This window comes from Podarcis raffonei, chromosome 5 (assembly GCF_027172205.1).
Source record: "Podarcis raffonei isolate rPodRaf1 chromosome 5, rPodRaf1.pri, whole genome shotgun sequence".
NCBI classification, from domain to species: domain Eukaryota; kingdom Metazoa; phylum Chordata; class Lepidosauria; order Squamata; family Lacertidae; genus Podarcis; species Podarcis raffonei.
This window is the reverse complement of record NC_070606.1, coordinates 19021664-19041207: the sequence shown is the minus strand read 5'-3', so window position 1 is coordinate 19041207 and position 19544 is coordinate 19021664. Positions and strand designations below refer to the sequence as shown.

Genomic DNA, 19544 nt, shown 5'->3' with positions numbered 1-19544 from the left:
GATTTTTTGTTGATTTATGTGACACATTCATTTAATGTAAGCCCCCACCGGCAATCTGAAACTCATACACAGGTCTGCCACCTCAATGAGAGAATGCCTTTCACATACCCTCCAACAGGCCAGGTCACGGGGAGAAAACGGGGATGTACGTATTCCAGGACATGCTCCCCCAGGAGTCATGCGACCTGCGCAAGATCATGGCGCCTCAAAACGTCAAGTCAAACCATTGGAAGGTTACAGCACCTGCTACGGCTGTAGCTGCTGCATTTGCAGAACTGAAGTGACATGAAGTAAACATTTATAGTCAAACTATAGTGTGAGAGCAATTGGCCTCTCACCAATGCTGAATGTCCTTGTTGAGGGTTCAGAGATGATGGGGGGGACCCTCCTGATGCAGTGGAGAAAGCTGGTTTTGGTTGGGACTAAAGTTGCCACTTACCGGTACTTGAAGTGAAATCTTAATATGAATTTGGCACTTCCTACTATAAAGTTTTGTCGAGAAAAATCAATTTCCTCAAAGCGCCTTTGCACCTTCTTATAGTTAGCTCATCAATTTTTGTCTGGGCAAACTCCCCCCCCCCCCCGCATACGTCTCTTGCCCTAAGGAACCCCCTCACAAAAGTAAAAATTTTAAAAAAGCAATTGCTTTTCTTAAACCTCTGTCCAAATACTCCTTGGAGACTGAACTATTAAATAATCTAGATATTCCAGAAATAACAGTCCCTGGATGAGCTTGTCCCTGTAATTCCATATGAGCCATATGGGAACTTATCACTGAAGCCACATTAGTCTTGATTTAAGGTCTTTTGACACATTATTACAGCACTCCAGCATCACTTCACACCTGCCATCCTGTCAATCAGATGGGGAGGGGGGGAACCCATTTCGATGTCAATCAAGAAATCCTGAGGGAAGTGTAACCTGTTAAGAAGTATTACCCTTTGCCCGCGACGATTCTTCAGCTTTGAATTTAAAGGACATATGCCAGAAATAATTAAAGACCATTCTTTTGTATCCTCATATATAAATGAAGGCATTTAGCGCCAGCAGATTTCTATTGTCTGGGCTGAGAAGCTAGTTCATGTTCCACAGCTGTTTTTGCTGCAATTAATAGACTGTGCTTGTCCACGACAATGTCCTGCCAATTTGCCCTTGTAGTCACTCTCGAGGCTATCTTCTCAGTTTACTGATGTACAAGGAGTGTTGTTTTTGCAGTAGGAAGAAGAGGTTGTGTCAACCTCAAAGAACATGACAATGAAAGCACAAACCTGGCTTATACCCTTCATGGCTGAAACAGCAATCTCCCTCTAGAATTACAGTTTACACAGCTTAGCTACTGTTTCTTAGGGGAGAGGGTGGGTGTAGACCAGGGGTTGTCAACCTGGTCCCTACCACCCACTAGTGGGCGTTTCTAGGTGGGTGGTAGGGGGTTCTACGGCACAAGCTGAATCCTACTTCTATCGAGAACTGGTGGGTGGTAAGGAAATTTTACCATCAAGAAAGATGCATTAGTGGGCAGTAGGCATAAAAAGGTTGACTACCCCTGGTGTAGACAGACAGACAGACAGACAGACAGACAGACAGTCCCTCTGGTGAGAGACACAACATCCTCCTTGTGTGGTAGTTTGCCCACCTTTGGCTCCACCCTGCATTCAGCTCTCTCCTGTGCCCCCTAGAAGCTGCCAGCACGAGACAGAGGTCACACCCCAGAAACAGCTTTGGCCAGCCATACCGTGCGACGGTAGTCAATGTGTCTCAAACCCTTGTTGAATTTGGAACTTCCCCTACATGCAAAGACAGGCTCCAGCGGATTGAGCAGACGGGACCAATAATGGGTCCAATGGTCAAGAAGGCTGTTTCTGCACATGCTGTAGAGGGAAGCGAGGGGCAGATGGGGCTCATCCACCTAGGAAGGTAGCCCAACTAGAAGGAAAACTCTGATGCTAAACTTCTGCTGCCTTGCAGGATATCTTTGGAAAAACAAAAGCCTAAGGAGAAACCCTACACACGCCTTGCAGAGTGGAGTTCCTAAGACGGCAGGATGGTACATTGTACACCTCCTTCCAGTAACACTTGCACCCAAGTCAGTGTCAAATGTATTGCCCTGCTTTCCTTTGGGGCCAAGAGAGGGGTATTTTTGTCTAGGCAGCCCAGGTCACTTTGGTGCTGCTAACACAGCAGTTTGACCTCACCCCTGGAGGTGCATTCCATCATCTCTCGAGGCAGATGGATGCCAACAACAAATCATGTATTAGTATTCAGTTTAGAATTCAAAATGCTAAAAAAATGTAGTTTTGGTGTTCTCTCTTTTTCTTTTACATACGTAATTTCATTTCAGCGTATTTTAATACCAGGAAAGGGGGACTTGGTGGTGGACTCCAACTCCTGTCAGCCCCAGCCCTAATGCAACAAGACCTGGAGAGCCACCGCTTTCCCATCTGTATGCCCTTATTACAGCAAGAGTCATTGTCAATTTCCACTGAGCGCTGGAGAACTAGGATGGGACTGAGAAAATTCTGCATGAAGGGACAATGAAACGACCACAACTGGCTGCTGCTCACTACTCCAAGAAAACTACCTACCCTCCAATTTACTTAAAATTTTCTTCCAAAGTGGGCTTAAAATTTGGCTCCTGTTTTATGACCTATTCACAGTATTGCCTTAAAATTTATTTTAGAAGCTTGATAGGTGCTGAGTTGAGCTTACCTTAGCCTTGCAAGGTGCCTGAAGGTCACTTGTGTGTTTTTATGTCCATTGAATATTTCTCCAGCACTCTCCTGGCTCCCCCAGCTGCTCACACTTCCCCACCTGAAAAATATCAATGGGAGGAGCTACCTCATGACCTATTCCCTTTCAGCTTTAATTGAAATACAGGAGGCTGGAGAAGCTGGTTAATGAGCACCTGAGACTGAAGAGAGCTTGCTGATTTCCTTTTAAAGGAAAATCCTTCCTTTTGAATTAAAACAAAAACAAAACTGTACTTATTTAAAAGAAGTAATGAACTATAACTATAACATCATGGGGCTTTCAGGAAGTGTGGGCACCCAGGAGGTCTGCAGAAAGCAGACCACAAAAATACAGGGCTCTCAGAAAACCCCTTGGCCACCTTGAAGGTAAGGCAAGTGCAACAAAAAAACTCTATACCCCACCCATAAAAATGTCACTGCAATTTCTCTTCCCTTTGATCGTTTCTGAATGGAATTTCTTTTCTCATTAACTGATGATGGATACGTGAAAAACCGCAGAAGTCATTTTTGAGAGCAGGGGTGATGAAAAGCCTATGGGGTAATTATTACTAGCAGAAAGTCCACAAATGCATGTGGATATGTAGTAGTAGTTTTGGCTGTGTTCCTTCCCAACTAGCTTCGCTCTTGTATTTTGTTTCATCTTGTTTCTGCCTTACCTTCTTAAGCCTAATCCTCCTTCCTCTCATGTTTTCCTGCATTAAGAAATTCTGAGTCAAGTTGGGGGCAGCCTGATGATCTAAGAAAACAGCACAAAGGCTTAGTAAAGTCAGGCTGGAATGGAATGGAATATGCAGCAATAACTGCAGTGTTTCCCCAACCATCTCTTCCAGCTTCCTCCTACAGAGCTTTTAGGAGGCTGGGGTTTATTCTGAGTAAGTGTGTTGGTTACTAGGCTTGTGGAAGAAGTGCCTTTGTGACATCAGTAGCCATTTTACCAATCCCATGTCTTGTTTCATACCTCTTGGTAGGCATTCACCTAGATGACAGTGGATTGGTGTAACAGCTACTGATGTAACAGTGGAAGACGAAAACTACTCATTCCCTCTACTTTCTAATGGTGAAGGAACATTTCATTGGCTATGCTGAACAGACCAATACTTGCTCTTCCTTGATAGTGATTACAGTGAAGGGATGGGGGAAAGAACTTTTGCTTGCCTCTCCTCAAGTTGCATTTCCTTGATTATCATATACTCAGAGTAACCCTAACTGATATATTTGTTTTTTGCCTATTCAAATTTCCTTTCTCTTTCCTCTTTGGTAGAAGTAGGTAACTAGAATGTGAGCTCTTCAGCTTTTTGGACCAGACTAAACATAACATGGATTGCATTAATGTGTTTTTGTCCAAAAGACAAGTATCAAATGAGATCAGTTTACACAGCATATGCTTTACTAAAAGAACCAAAAGTTCAATCTCCAGCTACATCCACTTAGTGCTATACAAGCCAGTTCAAAATGCCAACAACAACCTCCCAAATGTCTGCCCTAGCGTTTTATCTGTTTCAGCTCTGGTCAGCAATTACTTTTGCGGGAGGGCTGCATTGAGAAGGGACTGAAAAATGGTAAGAGGGCAAGGCCCATCTTCAAAGCAGCATCCCTGCAAGTGTCATTCCCAAAGCTGTGCCTTGAGCGTAGATTGCAACTTGCAACTGTGCCTTCAACAGCAGCTTGGCCCACACGCAGCAGGTAGCAAGTGAGGACAAGGCTTGCCATCAGAATCTGCTGAAGGTCAGTTGCTACAGCAGGTGTTGAGATGGGGGGGGGGGCAAGTGCATGGGTGCATTGCGCTGAGGAATCCGCAGAGGAGCCCTTGGATATTTCTTGCCTAAGCTGGGCATAAAACTTTCTGCTATTGGATGCCATACAGGACCTTGAAGGTTTCCAATATGTGAGTACATATGCAAGATACCAACCACACAGGGCACCTCCTGGAGAGGAATTTGAAAGCTCCCACTAACCAAACCTTCTTCCTAGTTACTGCCACTTTGTCTGCAGGATTATTATTTTTAGAACATATCTGTTTTTCGGGGATGGATCCCTTTCTGTTGCACTAGAGGAAGTGGAAAGAGTGACTGAGAGGAAGGCCAGGGGGGATTTAAGCAGATCCTAGAAGGTCTCCAATGTTTTTGAACCCTCTCTGATGTATCAATGTGCTGCTGCTTTTATTGTATATTAACTGTGATCATAAGGTGTTATTTTTTAAACTTTTTGTTTAGTGGTTGTTATTTACTTTTTTAATATAGCCCCGGGACCTCTGGGTGAAGAGTGGGCAATACATGTAATTAATAAATGCATAAAATTAACTTCAGCCTGCATTTCAGTGGCAGCTGTAACATAAGAAGAGTGCAGGGTCGGGTTCTTCTTGTGCAGACAGAATGAAATAAATCCCACCACAGTCTAGGAAATGGCCCAATGCACTGTGACATTTAATCAACTGTTTGACTGGGGCCTCACCTCCTGTATCTTTTTTCTGAAGAGAACATGATTCTCTGCACATCACTTTTCCGGCGCACAGTTTCTCAACGCCAGGTTATAGGCCTTTAAAAAAGAAAGAGAGAGGAGCCCAGTGAGAGAGGTCAGCTACAATCATGAATTTTATGAAAGGTTTGCTGGGAAACCACATTAAATGGCAACATCAGTGCACATCAGTTCTGCTGTGCTTCTGCAGCCCAAATGATTTGTGATATGCTTGCACTTCAGAGACATCATTGCAAAGCAGTGTCGCTCGCCTCAGTATCAGGACACTCCTTCAAATGCTTCACAATGCACCAGCCTCTTCCTATGATAAACTACCAGTCAGGGACATGTTTGGGCCAGATATGGGCCAGAGAAAGTTAATTCCTCAATAAAACTCTCCAAAGCCAAACAGCCTTCATCCCTGACTCTGAAGCTTGCAGCTCTGGAGTTAGCTTTAAAGCTATGTGCCATGCACCTTTGCTCTAAGAGGCTGGGGAAGCTTGATGCATCTGAAATTCTATCCATTTGAATACCTCACCAAATATTGGATATTATCTTTTCCTTCTTTCTTTTTTCCCTCAGTACAGCAGATGCATTAGAGACCCTCTATCATTATATATAATTTAAAAATTGTACAAAGCATAGCACATGATCAATTTCCATTGTTCCTCTCAGATTTCAGTTCCTCCCACCCGCATAAACAGAGTGTCACTGCTCCTTGAGTTTGTTTGGGTTTGGGGTTTTTTTTTGTTCTCATAATGCAAAACTTCTATCTTGAAATGCTTCTACTTATTATCAATATTCTTCTTGTGCAGTGCTTTACCAGCATGCATATGCAGCTGTGCATAGTGATCAGATGCTATAAGAAAGCAGACTGTCTCGCCAGAGTGGTGCATGCTCTGGTTATCTCCCGCTTGGACTACTGCAATGCACTCTACGTGGGGCTACCTTTGAAGGTGACTCGGAAACTACAACTAATCCAGAATGCGGCAGCTAGACTGGTGACTGGGGGCAGCCACCGAGACCATATAACACCGGTCTTGAAAGACCTACATTGGCTCCCAGTACGTTTCCGAGCACAATTCAAAGTGTTGGTGCTGACCTTTAAAGCCCTAAACGGCCTCGGTCCAGTATACCTGAAGGAGCGTCTCCACCCCCATCATTCTGCCCGGACGCTGAGGTCCAGCGCCGAGGGCCTTCTGGCGGTTCCCTCATTGCGAGAAGCAAAGCTACAGGGAACCAGGCAGAGGGCCTTCTCGGTAGTGGCGCCCGCCCTGTGGAACGCCCTTCCAGCAGATGTCAAAGCGATAAACAACTACCTGACATTCAGAAGACGTCTTAAGGCAGCCCTGTTCAGGGAAGTTTTTAACGTGTGATATTTTACTGTATTTTTGGTTTTTATGGAAGCTGCCCAGAGTGGCTGGGGAGGCCCAGCCAGATGGGCGGGGTATAAATAATAATATATTATTATTATTATTATTATTATTATTATTATTATTATTATTATTAAAGCAAATTACAGTCCAGGTTTTATCACTATCATTTTGAATGGGGCACAGGAACATATGTGTGTGTGTTAGTGAAACACTGCACAAAAAGAACATACACATGATTGCATCTAAAATCAGCCACATCAAGATAAATTGTAACAGTATTTTTACTATTTTCCATTGGCAATGTGGCAGGGAGCAGAATATGCAAAACAACTGAAGGACTTAAAGCAGTAACAAACTATGCATCTTCAATTCTGAAATTAATTGTACAAATCCTGTTAATGAAGTGGGTGGGGGAATCATCCTATCTCTAATTGAGTATACTTAGGTAAGGTGAAGTAAAGCAATGTGGAATATTATAGCTCATTCAAATATGGAAGTCATCACTTGATATTGCAGCTATAAAGTGTTGACCCATCCAAAGTGGTGAAAATGACCCCCCCCCTTTTTTCTGCTACAGGTGGTGGCCATTTTGCATGGGGGCTCCACTCCTGGCCCCTGTGCACATTGGCAGAGCATGCATAAGCCTGCCCTGCCCCGTTATGCCCTATTCCGAAAGAATGCACACAAAATGCTCACCGCCATTATTTATCTCATCTATGCCTATCAACTTTATAGCTGTTTTCCGTATCTGGCATGACTGGGAATACACATATACACACACAGAGAGAGTGAGAGAGTGAGAGAGAGAAGAACAGCTGAAACTGTTGAGAAACAATTATTAAGCATTTGCATTTATGTAATTTAAGGAGTAACATAGGCAGAAAAAAAGAACTGACAATGAATTCATTGTTATGAACTTAGAGGCAGGGGAGCAGGCTGTATGCCGAGACCCTTGTAACCTCTGGATCCAGCAAGTGTTAAAAATTAAGCCAGGCTAGCATCCTGATGGGGCAATAGCCTAGGTCAGGCACGTCCAACTCCCAAGGGACTGTGATCTACTCACAGTATAAAAAGACTGGCTGTGATCTACCCATTGTAGATGGGGGAAGATTGACCAAAGTTGTAGAGCTTTGGGGGGGGGGGCGTTGACCAAAGTTGATACCGCAATCGACCTGGGACACCCCCGCGATCAATCAGTCAATAGCGATCGACCTGTTGGACATGCCTGGCCTAGGTAATGGGTCATTAAAGGAACAAATGAAGTGGATCTGTGCCAGGCAGCAAACTGGTTGGTAGTTAGAAAGAAAAATGGTGAGAGTTGAGAGATTTGAACTAGAAGCTAGAAATGGAAAAGCGACAGGCTAGGAAGCCAGAGAGACAGAGTGATGCTTGATTTCTGGTTGAATCCAAGGCTGTGGCTACAGGGGAAGCAAGGCCCCTCTGGTGTGTCAATGCTGCAAACCCCTCCATTGTAGGCTCAGGTTGTATATATGTGTAAATAAACCATATATCATAAAGACACCACAGTCTCCTCTGTGCCTCATTCCAAAGGAAACATGAACCCTGGCCTGGAACCCCCGTAACCTTGCACTGCTCAGAGACTGGGGTGGCGTGCAACAATATTTTTAAAGCACAAAGTATGTCCAGCCATAGCATGGGGCATCTTCTTCTTGCACAAAATAAAATACAGCCCTGAAGAGTCATGTCTCTCCCTGCCCCCTGCCCCCCACCTTTTGGTTGCTTGATGTATGACTCGGCCCTGCCTCATCATTCTAGTATGATTCAAACAAACAGAGGGAATTTTTCTACTTAAATTCTTCACTGCAAGAGAAGTAAATATCTTACTTTTCTAAAATACCATTTCTTAAAGATAAAATAGAATTCTACAACACTCTCTCAGATAGATTTGCCATAAGTCAGATACCCTTGTTCAAATAATGAACTATGAACACCATCCATCTTGTGCCTTCAGCTCGTTGTGAACTAGCTCTTGTTAAGGTGCTCCTGTAGGAGACTCTGTTGACTGATAACAATGAATGGTTTTTTTTGCACCACACTGCAGTTGCCGCTATACGTCTCTGGCTTGAATGGAAAGGCAATTAAGGAGGAAAGTATCGAGCAAGGAGGGACCAATGACAGGGTACTGTTTTTTAAGACAAAGCAGGATTATAAAGCTGCAACAAAAGTAACCTGCTTAACTGACTGAAGAGAAAGGGGTAGAAATGGGGGGGAAGTGTTCTTGTTCCAAAATCGTTGGATCAAAGATGTCTTTAATGTAAAGGCACACGTCACACTGCTACCACCCAAAAGCTGAACAGGAAGCCTGCACAGAAAACTACCAGCCTGGTTCTTGAGAAGCCTGAGGTCAATTCCACCCGCTGATATAGGCTTTCTGTGATGTTGCACGTTACTTGCAGAACAACCCTAAGCACATTTACACAGAAGTCTTACTTATTTCAGTGCAACTTACTTCCTAGCAAGCTTATCCACCAGAGGTGGCTCACCCAAAAACACAGACTGGGCAGCTTGTTTCTTTTCCACGTGGCCCAATACAGTGGTACCTTGGGTTACATACGCTTCAGGTTACACACTCCGCTAACCCAGAAATAGTGCTTCAGGTTAAGAACTTTGCTTCAGGATAAGAACAGAAATCAGGCTCCGGCGGTGCGGCGGCAACAGGAGGCCCCATTAGCTAAAGTGGTGCTTCAGGTTAAGAACAGTTTCAGGTTAAGAACAGACCTCCGGAACAAATTAAGTACTTAACCCGAGGTACCACTGTACTGTATTTTTAATGGAAATTGCATAAACATATCTTAGCCAATCTCTGTTCTTGTAGTTTAGGGCCAAGTGCAATATGGATCAGAGCTAGTTGGGCAGTGTAACATATTTGGCTAACTCCCTACTGTGCTGTGACCCCATGTTAACTTGATGTAAAGCGAATACTTCCTCTGCCAATGGTCAGAGAAAGTGAGCTATCACGGACATGCTATTTTTCATGCTGGCAGAAGTTTTTATATTTGAGACTGACATTTGCATGCTGCTGGCCATAGCATTTGGACAGGTTGTCATGGGCATCCTGGGTTGCCCGCCAGTGGAAATAACTCTATAGGTATGACAAAAACTCTGTGTAAGTACCAATCCACCCACCCCCACATCGTAAATGTTTATGTGATTGATGTTGTTTCCTATAGCTGATCAATATTTAAGGACATGTGACAGCTCCCCACACCCACCCACCCACCCTCTGCAGCAAATATTTTTTGGATCAAATGGGTAGCATAAGCATAGAATGCTTTTTATGTGCCCTTATTAACAAAAGGATAAATTTGTAATGAGTTTAATTATTGAAAGGACATAACACGTTGATATGGTGATCTTTTTTTAAAGCTTAAACCGTTAAATGGCAGAAGCCAAAATGCAACTCAGAGTTTCCAAAGCAATCCTACTGCTTGCAGGATTCATAAACCAAGTAAACCTTCTGACATAACTATAAAATGTGGCATAAACCCTTGGAAAAAATAGCCTTCTTGGAAAGGGTAACAGCACTTTTACGAGGATTTCAACTGCACCATGGCAACATCAACCTGTCAAAGCAAATGAAGGGCAGTAAAACTAAAATTAAAAATGATGAAGGGGACCCCAGCTTGCTAACAGCTTTCCAAGCTGTAAAGCTTTCAAATGTTATCTCTTCATTGGTTTGTTCAATCACACATGTCTTTGCTACCAAGCTTTATCATATTATGTATCTTTCCCATCACAGCAGGCTGCTGAATTTGATCGACTTATGCATGAAAAATATATTTTCCCCAACTTCCTCATCTTGCTAAATTCCTTTCCCTATCCTTATTGGTTCATTTTTATTGGTGCTTGCATTGACACCTGCAGGCTACAAGAATAGCAGTGACATGGACTGGCAATCATGCCGCGTTCTGGGATGTCTGAGGCCTCTGGCATCAAAGTCTCTGCTAGGGCCCTCCTACCAGGATTGGAGAGGAAATCCATTTTAAGTGGATTTGTACACAGAATTTGGTGCTTCTGGCATGAACAAGCTTTCACTGCATTGCACAGCCTCTTGCATTTGAAACCACATGCAGAAGCCATTCATGCATCACCAATGTTCCCCCACTCCCTTAAGACTAATTACAGTGGCACCTTGGTTTACGAACTTAATCCGTTCTGGAAGTCCATTCTTAAACCAAAGCGTTCTTAAACCAAGACATGCTTTCCCATAGCAGTGGGGGACTCAATTTACAAACAGAACACACTCAAAAGGAAGCGGAACATGTTCTGCTTCCAAGGCAAAGTTCACAAACCAAAGCACCTACTTCCAAGTTTGCAGCGTTCTTAATCCAAGTTGTTCATAAACTGAGCTGTTCTTAGGTACCACTGTATATGCTACTTTCTGAGATTGTTTGAGAGATGTCACGACGATTAAAGTGGCATGTAACAGCTGCTTTAAATGCATGGTGTGGGTGCAACTTGGGAATCCGAAGCAGATTCGGGCCTACCTCTGATCTGCATTAACAACAGCGCAGGATTTCTGTATCTCAGCACAGCCCTCCAAACTGAGTAAAATAGAAGAAGATTCAATTTGTAACCCTCTTGGCTTCAGCATATCCCTTAACTTGCAGGAACTCTTTTCTTTGCTGCTCTATTTTTGGTATTTTCATTAGGTTAGGATGTACTAATGCCCAATCCTAACTTAATTTCTCCATTGGTTTCTATAGGCAACTCTCACTTCCTTCTATGGAGATGATTAAAAATGGCATCTCAAAGTAAACCAGGGAATGACATATCAAAACAATGAGAAGGTTCTTACACTTACACACACACACGTCTCTTCCTCTGTTCTCTTTTCACTTGGAGAAAAAGACAGAGATGGAGTAAAGGGCAAAGGAGGAATAAATATACAGAACTTCCCGGTTCCCACTCTCCTCTTTACACGCTCTGCACTCCTTGCCTTCTCTAGGGGCTGGTCCACTGGTCTTCAGCTGGTGGGTAGGGACACACGTGGGTCTCGGCCAGATCCAAGGTGGGTCGCAACAGGAACATTACCACCATGCAAATGTATGGTAAAAGAATAAGAAATGGGTTCCCCAATGTGTGTGTGTTAAAAATGGGTCCTGGCCTGAAAAGGTTGAAGATACCTGAGCTAGTCCTATCCTGCCAACTTGTTTTGAAGCCTCCTGCACCACTGGAGCCATACCTTCCCCTTCACCAGCCAATTCCATTTCCCCTTCTCCACGGGCCCCACCGGTTTTTACTAGCAATTCCAGTGGCTATTTAGCATGCTTTGTTTCCAATGGGTTCTCTTTGGTGTATGACCATTTAGTGGGTGGTATTCAGAGTAGACCCATTGAAATGGATTATGTTCATTAATGTCATGGGTCTAGTCTAAGTAAAACTTAGTTGACTACCACCCTCTGGATTTCCCCCTCCCCGCTAAATAATGTTTGTATTTTCGTAACATGAATGGTGCTATTTTGGCTACATAAGATTCAACACTCACCCCATATATTGCAAATTCAGAACTCCAACAAAGAATTCACTGGACTAACAATGCTAAAATCAAACTCAGCCTCTTATATGGACAGGATTGGAAGTTAACTGGCAAGGGGTGCGTGTGTGTCCCAATATGCTACTTTTAAGACACTACACACCTAATCCTGCCACCATCCCATGATGCAGTCCTTGGAGCTTCATTTTAACACCAATTCCTTTCAACATCTCTATTTTACTGTTTTGAGACCTTGTCGGAGCATGTCATCTGGGCTCTCACTGTGTCACAGATAATAACTAGGTCTATTTGTCCTTTATGTCAGTATATGGCAAGGCAGTCTCCATGCTGTCTAGATGCATGAATAAAAACCACAGTCTGGTGTCCAGAAATTGGCTTTAATTTCCCTAGGACTGATGTGCGGCTGCTAGATGTTAGACGCCAGTGCCAGTGCCTAGGGGCTAGTCTTTGAAGGACACCCTTGCTGCTGGTTAGGGTGGCCATCTCATGGTTATGGTGGCAAGATTAAACTGGACAGACTCTGAAATATTTCCCCCAACAAGCAAAGTACGTCCTCTTGCTGTTTCAAATTTTAAAACTAATATCCATGGTAAATGTATGGAAATGAAAAGGAAAAAAAGTCTCACAAAAAATATAATCAAATATGACAGTTTTCATGGTATCGCAGCATGCATGCAAACTCCAGAGAAAATGCATCAAATAAGGAAGAGCACTGATAAGAATTCAGAGCTGGTTTGAAGTACATCCGTTAATGACTATCAAGTAACAGTTTGCATGTGTAAACTGGGTATCTCAAGTCAGACACTAGAAACAAGAGAATTCATCTCTCACACACACATTTTTCAGCTGAGGTCACTCACACATAAGCACGGGATGATAATACTGAATCTCAAGAGGGGGTGAGGCTAAGGCTGGGGCTGGTGGACGAGCTTGGGTGGAGTTGGAATCCTGAGCACTCTGATTTTCATGGGTACCAGCTGCCACTCGTGACTCGAACCCTGAGCTGGGCTACAATTATGGCTGGGGTGGTGTGTGGGTGGGTGTGTGTGTGAGAGAGAGTGTGTGTGTGTGTGTGTGTGTGTGTGTGTGAGAGAGAGAGAGAGAGAGAGAGAGAGAGAGAGAGAATTCATGGTGTATTAATATATGTCTGGGGGTGGTATTTATCATTGTCACAGAATGACTACAGTTAGGAAAATCGTCAGGCTGCCCACTACAGCTTAACCATCACTGGGAGTGGCAGCAAAGATTTTGTTGCTGTTCAAGAAAGGAAGAAAAAGTAGAAATCCTTATAAACAATTGCAAGCCTCCCTCCCCATAAGGAATAGAAGACACCAAGCTCCATTAAATGTCCCCCTTTCATGGGGGACAAATGACTTTCAAAAGAGGAAAGGGATATTCTGGATGTTTGTTTGATTGATAAAGAAATAAAAGAAATAACTCTCCCTCTCCTCCTTCTTCTCTCCATCTCAAGCTGATAATATGCCATTCAGGGTTCAACTCGAGAGTGCATTCGACTCCCGAAACCATTCGAAAACCAAGGCACGGCTTCTGATTGGCTGCAGGAGCTTCCTGCACTCAATTGGAAGCTGTGAAAGCTGCGCCGGACATTCGGCTTCCGAAAAACATTCACAAACCAAAATACTTCCAGGTTTGCAGCGTTTGGGAGCAGATTTGTTCGACAACTAAGCCGTTCGGGAACCAAGGTGCCACTGTAGCTCCTTACACAAAGCTTCTCCCATTAGTCTAAGCCAACTCTCCCAAGTCTCGTTAGTTAGCCCTTTGCATATTATTTGTATTCCCTTCCTTTCTCTTTGTCCATCACTAGGGTTCTGTGGCGATTGTTCTTCCTCCTTGGCACACAACAAGAAAATATAACAAAGCTGTGTATCTCTCTGCTATCCATTCTATGGATAAAAATTCTGTACCAAGGAAAGCCACATCCTGGAATAAAGCATGTTAGAACTGTCGGAATTAAATGCAAAATTATCAGCGATTCATAGGCTGCCATTACTGAATAACGTCTGAGGTAAAACAGAAATCCTTCTTCAGAGTGCAGAAAAAAAAGAGAAGCAAAATAATGGCAAGTATGTGCACATGCACACAAAACTATGGGGAAGAAACTGCTCTGATATCACAATGCAAGTTGACATGTGAAGATTTTGTCAAGGACCATCTGGCTGCAGACACAACTCCGGAGCATTTATTGAAACACTGGCAGCTGGTGGGGGACTTGCAGATCATTTTGGCTGGGAATATAGCGGCTTGATATGGGATAGTGGGATCCAGTTGGATTTTTTAAATTTTTAACAGGACAGGCTCAAGAAATAGACTTGGCATATGAAGAATTATGGCTCCATGACAGTCCTAAAGACCTACAGAAGACTGCCTTCTAAGAAATGCATGGATTTCAATTTGCAAGCCCTTGAGACCCTCACATTCCAGAATGTGTACCTTAGCATGATAATAGCTTCTGTATAGTGCAAGTCAAGCTCTCCAGTATTCTTTACAGTAGTCGTGTAACAGAGGCCAGTTTTATTGATCTCATATTGCAGGGGATGGAGGGGGCAGAAACTGGAAGAACACCTGCCTGTCTAAGGTCCCCTAATGAATTCATAGTTGAGATTACACTTGAACTGAGGGGCTTTTCACTTTTTAGCCTCTATACAACATCTGCTGGTCACAAAACCCTCAAAAACACATGAAACCCGCCCCCAAAGGAAGTAGCAATCCCATTTTCTGCTTGCCAATGGTCATAGACCCTTCCTAGCTCTGAGTGCAGTAAGTAGAAATTACCAGACAATTGCCTCTTCAGGTTTGATACTATGCTATAGTTAGCTAGGAAGAAAACAAGGTCATTTTTTACCTTCCATGAACTAAATGGAAGATCAGATCTCTTCCTCAGTAGACATGAAGCTACGCATTATCTGGTGCCAAGGTGATACCTGAGGACATGACAGAGTGAGGAATAGGATGCAGGAGAAGGAACATGGATCCAGAAAGACAGACAGCTTCCAATGGTTCCATATAGAAAGCATAGGAAGCACAGACTGGATCCTTGTGGATCCCCACAGCCCAAAAGCTATTTTCTAGTACAGTTGTACCTTGGTTTTCAAACAGCTTAGTTTTCGAACATTTTTGCTCCCAAACGCCACAAACCCAGAAGTGACTGTTCCAGTTTGCGAACTATTTTTGGAAGCCAAATGTCAGTTGGGGCTTCTGCAGCTTCTGATTGGCTGCAGGAGCTTCCTGTAGCCAATCAGAAGCTGGGCTTTGGTTTCCAAATATTTTGGAAGTCGAACGGACTTCTGGAATAGATTCCGTTTGACTTCCAAGGTACGACTGTACGACTTTCTGGTAGTGACACTGCAGGTAGGAGCAGAACTGCTGTAGTACAGTGCCTCCTTGAGTCGCTGCAGAAGAACACCATGGTCTATGGTGTCAAGAGCTACTTGGAGATTAAGGGGAACCAAAAGGCTCACATTTCCCTTTCTCCCAAAACCACGTATGAAACCAGACTGGATATTTTATCATCATCATACTTACTTTACTTGTGGAAATGACTCAAAGCGACTTACAGATACCGTAAACATTCTACAACCCATATGTCTATGTTTACTCTGATGTAAGTCCCACTGAAACAGTTCAGATCCCTCAGCCAAAAAATAAACAGGGCTTGGGTTCCGTTTGAGCCTGTGAATTCTTCTCTGTCCTATCGAGGACTCTGCCTACATCTCTTTCCTTACAAACGGAGGGTGAAAGTTATTGAGAAAGAAAATACAAAGCATTTGGTGTCGCTTTTCAGCACTGAGCCTCCATAATTCCAGCCTAGAATGAAAGTGAGTTATAGCAAAAGGCATTCCAAGGATCAGTTGGCAGGACAAGTATAGGCTAAAGAAACCATTTATTTTTTTCGCTGGACTTTCAGCATTTCTGAAGAATGGGCTGTCAGGGAACTGCCATCAGGGCCGGAGGGAGACAGCGGGCTGATTCCAGAGAGCGTTCCGGGATGGGGAGAGGCAGCCCATCTTCTGGGGAAGGGAATCAGCGTAGCACCAGTGGAGAAGGGGGGCAGATGGGGGAATCGGCGAGGCGGTCCCATGACTCCTTGCCGGGGACCAGCGGGGAGAGTAAGGGTCCTCCGCTGCCCACACCCTCCTTGCGCAGAAGGCTTCCGCGCAGGGAGAGTAGGCGGAGACTAGGCGTCAAAGAGCTTCTTTGCTGGAAGAAGTTCAAGAAACGCCCACTGACGGATTCTGCCAGCGATTGAGACAGCCACGGGTGAGAGGCTGTCCGGACAGAAAAGGTTCACTCAGGCAACCCAGCCAGGTGTGGCGCCAGTTTACGCACGAGCAACCCCTAGAACCATTACATGGGCTGACTACAGTGGTAATAGAGTAGAACCAAGAGAGGGGACATGAGAAGGACTGTCAAGTTCTTGCTTCAGTTTCTGGGAGCGGAGGAAAGGCATGTAATGTAATGGGTGGTGTTCTCTTTCACATTTTGAGCAGCAGCAATTATAAATTAAGTTATCCTGGTAAATGTGGACATTCTTACTTTATTATGTGACAATCTTCTTTGGCTTTTGTATTTCAAGAGATGGAGAAATCAGCCACTGTATGCCTCTCCTTCCCAAAAGGGCTTGGTGAAACTTGCATTGCAACCACAGATCCTCATAGACCTGTATTGTGCCTCCTCTATTCCCACATCCCCTCTTAAGAGCCTTACAAGATGCAAAGTCTGCTGGCTTTCCCCTCACACCTGTTTTGTTATATTAGTAATAGCAGACAAACTTGTGTGAAAGACAGAATATCCATACCCTTTCAATCCTCTCCAGCTACACAAGAATGTTGGACATGTTCTGGGTCATGTTCTCAGACTTATCCATCTGTTGAGCAAATGAGTGCGCAATTCACCCTGGAACATCACAGAATCATCTGCAATGCACTGGGGTTCTGTGACACATGTGGAGGAGGTCTTTAGCAAATGCATTGATTTGGAAAGAGTTCTGTGATGGTAGGATGTTTTAAAGTCACCAAGTTCTTCCTAAAGAACTCCTTCACACAGGACATAGTTATACTATGGAACTTGCTCTCACAGGAGACAATGATGGGCACCAACTTAAAGGTAAAGGGACCCCTGACCATTAGGTCTAGTTGTGACCGACTCTGGGGTTGCGGCACTCATCTCACTTTATTAGCCAAGGGAGCCGGCGTACAGTTTCCGGGTCATGTGGCCAGCATGACTAAGCCGCTTCTGGCGAACCAGAGCAGCGCACAGAAATGCCGTTTACCTTCCCGCTGAAGCGGTACCTATTTATCTACTTGCACTTTGACGTGCTTTTGAACTGCTAGGTTGGCAGGAGCAGGGACCGAGCAACAGGAGCTCACCCCGTCGCGGGGATTCGAACCGCCGACCTTCTGATCGGCAAGCCCAAGGCTCTGTGGTTTAACCCACAGCGCCACCCGCATCCCTTTTGGACACCAACTTAGATGGCTTTAAAAGAGGGTTCATGAAAAGGAGGCTATCTATAGATGGCTACTAGCCATGATGACTACGCTCTGCCTCCACAGTCAGAGGCAGTACGGTTTCCAAATACCAGTTGCTGGAGACAACAGGAGAAAAGATTCAACTTGGCGGTTTCCCACAGGCATCTGGTTGGCCACAGGATGCTGAACGAGATGGTCATTGGCCTGATCCAACAGGCTCTTCTTATGCTTTTAAGTTAGGGTTTGAATGAAATATTTTCCCTAGCCTTTTTCCTTCTTCTTGAGCTGTGGTGTTATGCAGCTTGTATGACAGAGTATCACATTTTTATAGCCAACCATAACCTGTCTCGAAAAGCACACTTTGGCAATGCAATCGCATTATCTCAGCTAGCATACCCAGCCTGGCATCAGAGTTTAAGGCAGTACATATCCCCGCACCCATCCCTCCTGCATCTATTTGGAAGAGTCTTACACTCTTGAGATACTAAACACGACACAGAGCTTCCAAACATTATTCTCACACTTCTGTGTTGCCATAAATGAAATGCCCAGACACGCCAATTAAAAAAGAAAGAAAGAAAAAGAAAGAAAGGGCAGAAAACTAGAACATATCTTTTTCATTCTCTTTTATTTAGGATAGTTTGAACTATCTTAAAGGAAAAGTTGAAAGACCAAACCATATATCTGTGCATCCCTCCTAAGGCAGATTCTCCAACCACTGCCAGTTGGATGAGCCACTATCCCGCAAGGCCAAAATTTAGCAATTCATCATGTCAAAGAAAGAGGAGAACTTCTCTGACTTCTAGGATTGATCTTTATACCCTAGGGGATCAAGGGCAGGACATAAAGCATCTGAGTTCCTGCTAACATTGGCTTTTAGTAATAAAGGCTAACTGCCCCATCTGTTTGTTAAAATTCTGAACATGTTTTCTTTCTCATGCACATACCAAAAGCCCTTTCTATTGTGATATTTGGGGAGGGGGCAATTTCCAGCTAAGATTTTAAAAAGCAAACATGATACAGCAACATATATTGCTACAGGTGCCTCTTAAGAAGAGGAAAAATAAACTGTGTAAACTTGCCCATAATTTTTGAATAAATGTTTGTTGCACTCCTAATTGGCAGTGTGCTCCAGACAGACAGGTCAAATTGATGGCTTGTTAGTGAGGACTGGCCCCTTTGTGAGTTGTTTTCAGAATGATTGATTTACAATAAAGTGGCTCCTGGTGGGAGCATGCAGGTGGAACTGATTCAGATCGATTCCACAGAAGCTGACTAATCAGCTGTTTAAACTGGCAGAGTGCTCAATGACGGAAACAGTCGAGCCATCATTTTCTATCTGGGATTACAAATTAGCTTGTTCTATTTATCCTGTTCCCCATCAATATGGATGCAAGCAGCTGAAGGCGAGAAGTGGGATTCTGGAATGACAAGATAAAAAGAAAAGAAAAAGAGACCCTCCCTTCTTGCAGATCTTTCTGTTGTGATGCTGACAATGGAGGCACCAGGAGGGAGGAGGGACAGCTGCTTTACAGGTTTGTAAAACTTCGCTGACAGTGCAATCCTACACATAGCTCCTCAGTAACAAGCCCCATTGAGTGCAGTGAGGCTTATTCCCAGGGAGGTGGGTATAGGACTCCAGTCGAAACATCGCTTCTGAGGCTGTGACCTGAAGCACACTTAACAGAGGGTAAGTCACAGGGGAGATGTACTTCTGCATAAACATGAGTAAGATTGTGGTGCATTTTAACGAAGTATAAGGGATGTCGGCACTGTGACCAGTTCAGATAGGTTAAACCAATGGCAACAGAAGCCAGAAATAACCATACCCAGCCCTTCTTTACACTCTACCCATGCTCTTCACACACACACACACACACACACACACAATATATAGAATGCTGAATATATGTGCTTCTTTCAGTGATTAAGGTTACATTTGTGGCTGGCCACTACAGCCTTT

At 44.0% G+C, this 19544-nt stretch overlaps 1 long non-coding RNA gene across 1 annotated transcript in view; it reads right to left on the bottom strand.

Annotated features, from left to right (window-relative positions):
• Positions 1-19544, bottom strand: part of LOC128413734 (uncharacterized) — a 58211-nt gene that overhangs the window by 21844 nt on the left and 16823 nt on the right. Inside the window, exons 2-3 of the long non-coding RNA XR_008330419.1 lie at positions 5199-5282; positions 2707-2808 (exon numbers count right to left, since the gene is read on the bottom strand). This is a non-coding gene — a long non-coding RNA (uncharacterized LOC128413734). The remainder of the gene's footprint in view (positions 1-2706; positions 2809-5198; positions 5283-19544) is intronic.